The 9,999-nt window shown below is 44.2% G+C and overlaps 1 long non-coding RNA gene across 4 annotated transcripts in view; it reads right to left on the minus strand.

Annotated features, from left to right (window-relative positions):
- Positions 1-9,139, minus strand: part of LOC148135009 (uncharacterized) — a 48,590-nt gene extending 39,451 nt beyond the window's left edge. Inside the window, exons 1-5 of one of the 4 annotated variants that reach the window (XR_015755494.1) lie at positions 9,051-9,139; positions 8,306-8,412; positions 5,514-5,596; positions 3,706-3,797; positions 2,719-2,805 (exon numbers count right to left, since the gene is read on the minus strand). This is a non-coding gene — a long non-coding RNA (uncharacterized LOC148135009). Of the gene's footprint in view, positions 1-2,718; positions 2,806-3,705; positions 3,798-5,513; positions 5,597-8,305; positions 8,413-8,667; positions 8,741-9,050 lie in introns of those variants that run through there. The other 3 variants (XR_015755492.1, XR_015755493.1, XR_015755495.1) reach the window with 3 other exon arrangements.
- Positions 9,140-9,999: the final 860 nt, after the last annotated feature.

The following is a 9,999-nucleotide window of genomic DNA, read 5'->3' on the forward strand; positions in this document are numbered from 1 at the left end:
TAACTGCCGAGTCTGTGTCCAGCTGCCAATCAGACAGTTCCAGATGCTCAGACTTTACTGAATAAAATATTGTTCACATGTTCACATATTGTTTGCCAATTACCTGAAAATAGTTACTAAAATTGTGACATTGTTCACAATTCCCTTCTCTCTGCAAATTAAATATCCTAGACACAAATTTGCAGCTGGTCAAACTCACTGCTTAACCTTCTCAGCTCCACATACAATTATCTGTGCTTCTGCTAGCTCTCTACAAAAGAGGAACACATCTTATTTTCATTTATTCGTGTCACAGAGATGTACAGCACAGAAACAGATCTTTGGTCCAATTTGTCCATGCCAACTAGGAATCCTAAACTAATGGAATCCTATTCCCAGCTATTGATCCGTATCCCTCGAAACCCTTCCTATTCATGTACCCAATCAGATGCCTTTCAAATGTTGTAATTGTATCAGCCTCCACTACTTCATCTGGCAGCTCATCCAATACACACACCACACACAGCTTGAAAACTTTGCTCCTCAGATCCCTTTTAAATCTTTGCTCTCTTGACTTAAGCCCATGTGATCTTGTTTTGGAACCACCTAACCTGGGGGGGGAAAGACCCTGGCTGTTCACCTTATCCATACCCCTCATGATTTTACAAATCTACATGAAGTCACCTCTCAATCTTTGACTCTCCAGGGAAATTACCCCCAGCCTCTCCCTGTAGCCCAAATCCTCCAACCCTGGCAAAGTCTTTGTCAATCTTGTCTGAACTCTTTCAAGATTCAGAACATCCTTCCCAGAACAGGGGATTTTGAACTTAAAACAGAATTCCTGAAATGACTTAATCAATGTCCTGTCCAGCCACAATATGATGTCCCAGCTTCTGTATTCAATGCATCGACCAATAAATATAAGTATACCAAACACCACCTTCACTAGTCTGACTATCTGCGACTCTACTTTCAACGAACAATGAATCTGAACTCCATGGTCTCTTTGTTCAGCAACACTCCGAAGGACTTTACCATTAAGTGTATAAATCCTGCCCTGATTTGCCTTTCCAAAATGCAGCACCTCGCATTTGTCTAAATTGAACACCGTCTGCCATTCTTTGCTCCAATGGCCCATCTGATCAAGATCCTGTTGTATTCTGAACTAACATTCTTCGCTGTCCACGACACCTCCAATTTTGGTGTCTTCTGTAAACCCACTGACTATATCTCATATTTACATCCAAGTCATTTATTTGAGGACCGAATATCCATTCCTGCAGCACACTGCTGCTCACACGCCTCCAGTCTGCAAAGCAACCCTCCATCACCACCCTCTGCCTCCTACCTTCAAGCCAGTTTTGTATCCAAATGGCTCGTTCTCCCAACATTCCATGTTATCTAACCTTGCTAACCAGTCTGCTTTGTGGAACATCGTTCAGTGTCCATATAGACAACGTCCACAGTCTGCCTTCATCAATCATCTTTGTCACATCTTCAAAAAAACTCAATCAAGTTAGAAAGAGAGAATTACTCACACAAAGTCATGTTGACTATCCTTAATCTTTCCTGGTCTTTCCAAATACATATAAATCCTATCCCTCAGAATCCCTTCCAACAATTTGCCTACCACTGACTTCAGGCTGCCTGTTCTCTTGTTCCCTGGCCTTTCCTTACCACCTTTTTAAAATAACAACACCTGTCTTCCAGCACCTCACCTGTCACAAACGATGATATAAATACCTCAGGGAGGGGCACTGCTTTCCTAGCTTTCCACAAATTTCTGGGATACGCCTGATCAGGACCCAGAGATTTATCCACCTTGATGCCATTTAAGACATCCAGTACCACCTCCTCTGTAACATGGACACTTTTCAAGTTATCACTGTTGTTAACTATCAAGTTCTCCAAACTCTCCAGAAAAGAGTAGCATAGTATCTCTCCCACCTCCTGTTGTTCTACAGATGGCCTTCTTGATCTTTAAGAAGTTGTATTCTTTGTCTGTTTTTTCTTTTATCCTTGATATATTTGTAGAATCGCTTTGGATTCTACTTAAACCATTTCCTAGAGATATTTCATGTTCCCTTTTTGCTCATCTGATTTCCCTTGAGTATATTCCTGTAAAAACATGAACCTGTACTCCCAATTCCTCCGCCTCTGCCATATCTGCTTCCAGGAGAAGCAATTCTACTCCAGGACATCCCAGAAAGGATTCCTATTTCAAGGACTGCATTTCCCTCCCACGTGATCAACAATGCCCTCTAATGCATATCCTCCACTTCCTGTACCTCCACCTTCCCCTCACCCCTCCAACCACAATAAGAATATAATCCACCGGTCCTCACCTGCCACCCCACGAATCTCCAGATACAGCGCATTAACCTCTGCAATTTCCGCTACCTACAGTCAGACCCCACCACCAGGGATATATTTCCCTCCCCAGCCCTTCCACAGAGACCATGGGATATTTGGTGCTGATGTGCTGCCCCACTGATACCTCAGTCACTCACCCTGCCCAATGGTCTAGTGATACTATCGCTAGATGGATAATCCAGACACCCAGATAACGTTCTGGGGCCTAGGATTTGGATCCCGTCACAGCAGACAGTGGAATGTGAATTCAATAAAAATTTGGAAGTAAGAATCTATTAAAGACCATGAATCCATTGTTGATTGTTGCAAAAAAAAAAACCATGAGATTCACTAATATCCTTCATGGAAGGAATCTGCCATCCTTACCTGGTCTGGCCTACATGTGACTCCAGACCCACAGCAACGTGGTTGAATCTTAACTGCCCTTGAGGCCCAGCCAGTGACACCCTCATCCTGTGAATGAATTAAAAAAGGTCAAGTCTTGTATACAATCATACTATTCTTACAGATAAGTGATCTGTTGGTAATTTGCTTCTCAATTCCCGGCTGACTATTTATTTCTCAGTTCCACCTGTACAACTTGCCTGGATGTACTTCCAGGAATATCCTCCTGAAGCCCAGCCATAATGTTATCCCTCATCAAAACCACCTCACCCCCCTGCTCTGTTGCCCCCTTTCTATCCTTGCTATAGCATCTATACCTTGGAACATTAGGAATTGTTAGGACCAGTAGCTTAAGTCATACCTCTGTAATTGCTGTAATATCCCAGTGCCATTTTCAAAACCATACCCTGAACTCCTCTGCCTGACCTATCGGGCCTCCTGCATTGAAATAAATGCAGTGTAACTGCTCAGTCCTACCTCATTCTGTGCCTTGCCCTTGCCTGCCTTGACTGTTTGACGCCTGAACTATACCAGCCTCAGACTTGGCTCTTTCCTCACTCTTTTGAGTTTACCTCCATTCCTTCACTGGTTTAATGCCTCCTGAATAGCACTAGCAACTCTTCCCTTTCAGTGCAGGTACAATCCATCCTTCTGATGGAGGTCAATTCTACCCCACAAGAGATTCGAATGATCCAACAATGTGAACTCTTCTATTCCTATGTCATTGATACCAATAAACAACAGCCTCCCCTCAAAATGGTTACTCTCCCCTTGAAGAATATTCTCTCCCTCTCTGAGACATTCTTATACAAAAATTACACATTCGAATAATAAACCTTACACTCATTACATCATTATAAAAAGATTACATAACACATGATGGTTTGGGGAGACCTTTTGAGAGAATGTGATGATTCAAAGGAGAATTTTTAAGCAGCAAAAGGGATTGATCTGGAATGCAATACTCACAATGAGAATATCCAGGTCCTGATGTACTGAGTAATTCAGAGTTTGGCAGAACATTTACTGAGATTACCATCTGAATGTCCACCTGTAATATCCTGTAATACAAGTTTATAAAATCTGTCACTCTCAGTTCAAGTTAGAAACCCACACCATCCCCTCCTCCTGGCGCAGGATTACTGTACATAGTTACAACAGGTCATCAAGAAGGGGAATGGAATGTTTTGTTTAGAGGGTTTTCAGTATGAGAGTTTGGAGTATATACCTGAGAGTAACATGAGGAAGTGGTGGTGAGACCACCATATCTGGAGTAAAGTGAGCAGTTTTGGTCCCTTTAGATACGGAAATGTGTCACTTTATTGGAGGCATTTCAGGAAAGATTCACGAGTAGAAAGTCCGGACTGCAGATGCTGGAGATCAGAGCTGAAAAATGTGTTGCAGGAAAAGCGCAGCAGGTCAGGCAGCATCCAAGCAGAAGGAGAATCAACGTTTTGGGCATAAGCTGAAGAAGGGCTTATGCCCGAAACATTGATTCTCCTGCTCCTTGGATGCTGCCTGACCTGCTGTGCTTTTCCAGCAACACATTTTTCAGCAGGGAAGATTCACTGGGATGATCCCTGGTTTGGATGGATTATCTTTTAAATAAAGGCTGAACAGGTTGGGACTCTACTCACTGGATTTTGGAGAAAGAGAGGTGATCTCATTGAGACAGATGGGATTCTTAAGGGGTTTGACAGGATAAATACTGAGTGGATGTTTCCGAGTGTTAATACTGAAAAGGGAGTCTGGAAACAGATTCTGGGTCAGTCGCGGAATCAAGGGTTCTGCTTCAGATTCGTCAAGTTTAAGGCGACACAGAGGCGGGTAAGGGATTTCAGTCGCAATGGAGCTGGGGTGAGGTGGAGACAAACAATGTTTAAGAGATTGGAATTCCCTGGTGTTTGGGATTGTGCAGATGTCTGATCAGAAGGTCACCTTGGGGTCAAATATAACAGCAATATTGTGAAGAACATATTTCTGCCTCAGACAGTTACCAGGGAGAGGGAGAGGCTCAGCAGTAAGAGAAAGGAATTTGGAATAACAACTGAAGGCAATGGGTTTAACCGTGACAATGTTTCACTGGAGGAAACTGCAGCTAATCGAGTAGTGGGAATGTGATAAGCAGTTTGGTAACTGAGTAACAGTGGAGTAATGGAGAGGGATGATGGGGAGGGAGAGCTGGGCAGTGTCAGTGTACATGTGAAACCTAACATGGTGCTTTTTCACAATGTCAACTCCTGGCAGTATGTAGGTGAGATAGAGGAGAGAGCAAGGATAGATACTGGAGGGACACCAAATGCAAGGAATTCAGAAAGGAAAGAGAGAGTGGAAATGGAGCAGGATTTTCCAAAAACCGTGAGGTCAAAAGGAGGTTTTTCAAAGAAGGGGAGAGAAGGGCATAACCAGAAAAGACAGACCGACAGAACAAGATCTGTGAATCGGTGAGGAGGAGGAGGAGACAGAGTGTTGGAAAGTCTGTGATTTAGCGAGCGTTGGGTAAATTGTTAAGATGAGCTCTGATAAGGCTTAACAAGAGACTGGAGAAAGATGTAGGTTTACAACAAAAACCAGGAACACCACGTGAGGCAGTTTGGCTCAGTGGGCTAGTGGGAGGGAGGGAAGCAGCAGATCGGATTATCTCAGTCTTAGTGACAGAGAAACTCCATGTGCCCCTCACTCGTTGTTGGAGGGGAGGATGGAGGAGACAGGATGATGGACAGTGTTTTACAAGAAACAAATCCAGGGTTAGTGATATTTAAAATGAGTGAACAAACCTGATGTATTTAGCTTTTATCCAGAATATTAAAACAAACGACTGAAGTCCTGGTTCGAATCCCGTCTTGGCAGATGGTAGAATCTGAATTCACGAGAAATAACTGGAATTAGGAATCTCCTGATCTCCATGGAATCATTGTCAATGGTGAAAAAAATCCTGCCAACCTGACAGCAGCCCATCCAGCTATTCATTGTACTAATCACTGCCAAGTCTCAACACAGGAATGAAACTGAATGGACCATGTGGCATCTAACAAGGCACCAGAAATTGCAATCACAGAATCAGCCCTCTCAATGCTGCAACGTCCTCCTCACTAACATCTAGTTTTTGATGCCAAAACGTGGAGAGCTGTACCTCAGACTAGTCAAGAAGCAGCCTGACATAGTCATATTCACGGAATCATCCCTTACAGACAATGACCAAACACCACCATCACCATCCTAGATATCAAGAGTGTGGTGCTGAAAAAGCACAACAGGTCAGGCAGCATCAGAGGAGCAGGAGAATCGACGTTTTGAGCCTCAGCCCTTCATCAGCCTGACCTGCTGCGCTTTTCCAGCACCAGACTCTTGACTCTGACCTCCGCATCTGCAGTCTTCAATTTCTCCTAAAATCTCTGGATATGTCCTGTCTCACCGGCAGGACAGACCAGGCAGAGGTGGTGGCACAGTGGTGTACAGACAGGGAGGATTCGCCCTGGGAGTCTCATGGCTCCTGCTGATTACCACGTACTGTCCTCCCTTGGCTGATGAATCAGTTCTCCTTCGTGTTGAACAACATTTGGAGGAAGCACTGAGGCAATAAAATGGTGTCAAACGTACTCTGGGTACAGGATTTCAATGTCCACAATCGAGACTAGCTCTGCAACAGAATTACTGACTGAGCTGGCCAGGTCCTAAAGGACATAGCTGCTCAACTGAGTCTGCAGCGGGTGGTGAGGGAACCAACAAGAGGGAAAAAAACATACTTGATCTCATTGTTATGAATTGACCAGCTGCAGATACGTCTGGCCATACAGTATCGGTAAGAACGACCATTACATGTTCCTTTTGGAGACAATGCCTTGCCTTAAAGTTGAGAAAACCTCCACTGTGTTGAGTGGCACCATCACCGTTCTAAATGAGACAGACTTCAAAGAGATGTAGGATCTCAAACAGGGTATCTATGAGGTACTGTGGGACATCAACAGCAGCAGAACTGTACTCCAGCACAATCTGTAATCTCATGGGGTTGTAAATCCTGCTCTCACCCATCACAATGGACAGTAAAGGAGGGCATGCCATGAGCAGCACCAGGCAGACCGAAAAATGAAGTGCTAATCTGGTGAAGCTATCAAACAGAATTACCTGCATATCAAACAGCATCAGCAGCAAGCAACAGAGCTAAGTGATCCAACATCCAATGGAACAGATCGGAGCTCTGCAGTTCTGCCACATCCAGTTGTGAATGGTGATGGACAATTAAACAACTCACTGGAGGAAGCATCACAGATATCCCCACCTTTACTGATGGAGGGGCCTCACACATCCATTCACCAGATAAGATGACAGCATTTGCAGCAATCTGCATCCAGAAGTGCAAAGTGGGATGATCCATCTCAGCCTTCTCCAGTGGTTTCCAACATCACAGATGTGAGTTTTAAGCCAGTTCGATTCAGTTTGAATAACGTCAAGAAATGGTTAAGTCGTGCAAAGGTTACAGGCCCTGCCAATATTCTGGCAATAATACTGATGGCTTGTGCTCCAGAACTTGCCACCAACCAAGCCACGTATCGCTCCAGCACTGGCATCTACCAAAAATGCGAAACATTGCCCAGGGATGTTCAACACAAAAACACAGGGCAATCCAACCCAGGCAATTTCCATCTATCAGTCCACACTCGATCAGCAGTAAAGTGATGGAAGTAGTCATCAACAGGGCTACCAAGCAGCAGCTGCTCAACAACAGCCAGCTGAGCGACACTCACTTTAGGCTCCACCAGGGCCACTCAGCTCCCGATTGTGTCACCGCCTGATTCACAACCTGACAACCAGCTGAATCCCAGAGGTGAGGTGAGGGTGATAGCTCAGTCCCACTCCAAGATCACTATTTCTAGCTGATTTCACCCTTGTCTCAGCTCATATACTTTCATCCACATTGTGTTATCTCTAGACTTCATTATCCAAACTCACTCCCTGGCCAGCTTCCCACATTCAACCTCCCTTTAATCTCAAGAACATCTAAATATCTGCTTGTTGATTCATCAAAAGTCTCCTATTCATAAGCAACAACATAGAGTCATAGAGATGTACAGCATGGAAACAGACCCTTCGGTCCAACCCGTCCATGCCAACCAGATATCCCAACCCAATCTAGTCTCACCTGCCAGCATGTGGCCAATATCCCTCAATTTAAATTTCTCACACTTGATTTAATTCCTGGCTGTGATAATCCCTAGCCTCCTGCACCACACACCCTTTGAGACCTCGACAACCCATTTTCTTTGAGACTCCCAACCATTTGTTAATTCATTACTTCATCTGTGTGGCTGTTTCTACAGTTGCTGAAGCAGCATGGTCTGAAATTCGCAGCCAAAATCTCACAGGTCTGCTTTCCACCTTTAAGACATCCCTGAAAACCTGCTTTTAGTCACCTGACCTAATATCTCCATCTCTGGCCTTATCTCTAAAGTTCTCAATAGTATTTTTGTGAAATTATAAGCATGATAATAAAAATACAAACTGTTGTTGATTTGACATTATTTTCAAATCATCACTGTTGCTGTAATGAATACTCTGTAATGTCTCTTACCCAACCACATTGTCGGAGCACCTTCACCACACAAACTGCAGCTGTACAAGAAAGTCAAACATCACCCTCTCCACAGGCAACAGGGTTTTGGCATTAATCACTGGTATCTGTGGAAGGAGAAACACAGTTGATGTTTCATGGAGTGCAAAATGGATTTACAGGGAATGAAAATGGTGCAGAATTTGATAATCAGAAATGGAAGGAAAATACATTTGCTTATTGGAGAAAAGAATTCTTGACTGTCAAAAATATTCAAGAAAAAAGTAATCTGATAATAGAGCAGTACATAATCAGGGGCTGGGCCACAGTGAAAAACTCATTTACAAAGGTCTATAAAAGTAATAATACAGTAGTAAACAGACCAAAAATACACCCATGGTTCGAGACTGAGGAAGCTAGATATTGACAAAGTGGCCATGAGGGAGCCCAGAGGAGAATCAGAGCAGTATTTGGCTGCTATGATCACAATGACTCTATACCAGAGAAAGGCTGCACATGCGCCTGGCTGCACCTTGCCCCCTACAAAGATGGCGGCTCCGCACGTGTCCAGTGAATCGTTGTCCCGAATAAAGATGGCGGCGCTCACTCAGGCCTGCAGCCGCGCTGAGGCAATTCCCCATTTACTGCAAACACGGGACTGGGACGTTCAAATTTGTATTTTCCGATGCGCACAATTTGTTTGTAAAACCTCTCCGCTCATATCAACACAGTTTTTCTCCGCTTCCCTGTTTATTTCTTTCCTTACCGTATCCTTTCTCTCCACAACTTCCCGAGCATTCATTACAGCGACTCTGCGCCGCGCGCGAGGGGGATCACATGGTTTAGTTTAGCTCCGCCCTTCATTCACGTTGATTGGTTGGAGGACTAACATCCCGCTCGGTCCTCCAGCTCCGCCCACCGTCCTTTCATTGGTCCGGTGCTGACATCAATCACCCGGGTCCCTTTGTTGGCTAGAGCATGCGCAGTGTGTCCTGCTTTAGCTGATATGTTGGGTCATGTGATGGGAGAGTTTACTGAGGGGAAGGATTCCCTTTGTGTGAGCTCTGCAGTAGATTTCCTTTATTCATGGAGGGAATTGTCTTCCTACTCATGACTGTATAGCTGTGATTGATGAATCAATGCCACCTGAATCAGTACATAAACACCACTTTTTCACAACATGTGAGATCTTTAGCACATTGTATCACGCTCTTCTTTGGAAACAAAAAAAACATGAAACGGAGACTCAAGGAATCGGAGCAGGAGTAGGACATTCATCCCCTTCAGCTTGTTCCCCCATTCTATCAGGTCATGGCTGGGCCAACCCAGACCTCAACACCTCTTTTGTGCTTGATCCGCATAGCCCTCAACTGCTCAATATTTCAAAAATCTATCTGCCCTCTTTTAAAATAATTTGTGATTGAATCATAGATTCCCTACTGTGTGGAAACAAACAGGCCCTTCAGCCCAACAAGCCAGAATAACCCACCGAAGAGTAACCCAACCATTCCCCTCCCACATTTAACTTTCACAATTGTTTGGGCGAGAAAATTCTACCCATTCACTGAGAGAAAAAATTCTTTACTTTTTCTAAAATGTATGTTCCCTTCGTAATATCCCCTGGTTTGAGACTTCACTGGTGCTCGAAGATCTAGTCAACATCTACCCTGTCAAGCTCCTCAGAATCTTGTTTCCATAAGATCACCCCTGCTCAT

This window comes from Chiloscyllium plagiosum, unplaced genomic scaffold (genome assembly GCF_037043375.1).
Source record: "Chiloscyllium plagiosum isolate Xiang-an unplaced genomic scaffold, Cpla_swu_hap1 HiC_scaffold_51, whole genome shotgun sequence".
Lineage (NCBI taxonomy): Eukaryota > Metazoa > Chordata > Chondrichthyes > Orectolobiformes > Hemiscylliidae > Chiloscyllium > Chiloscyllium plagiosum.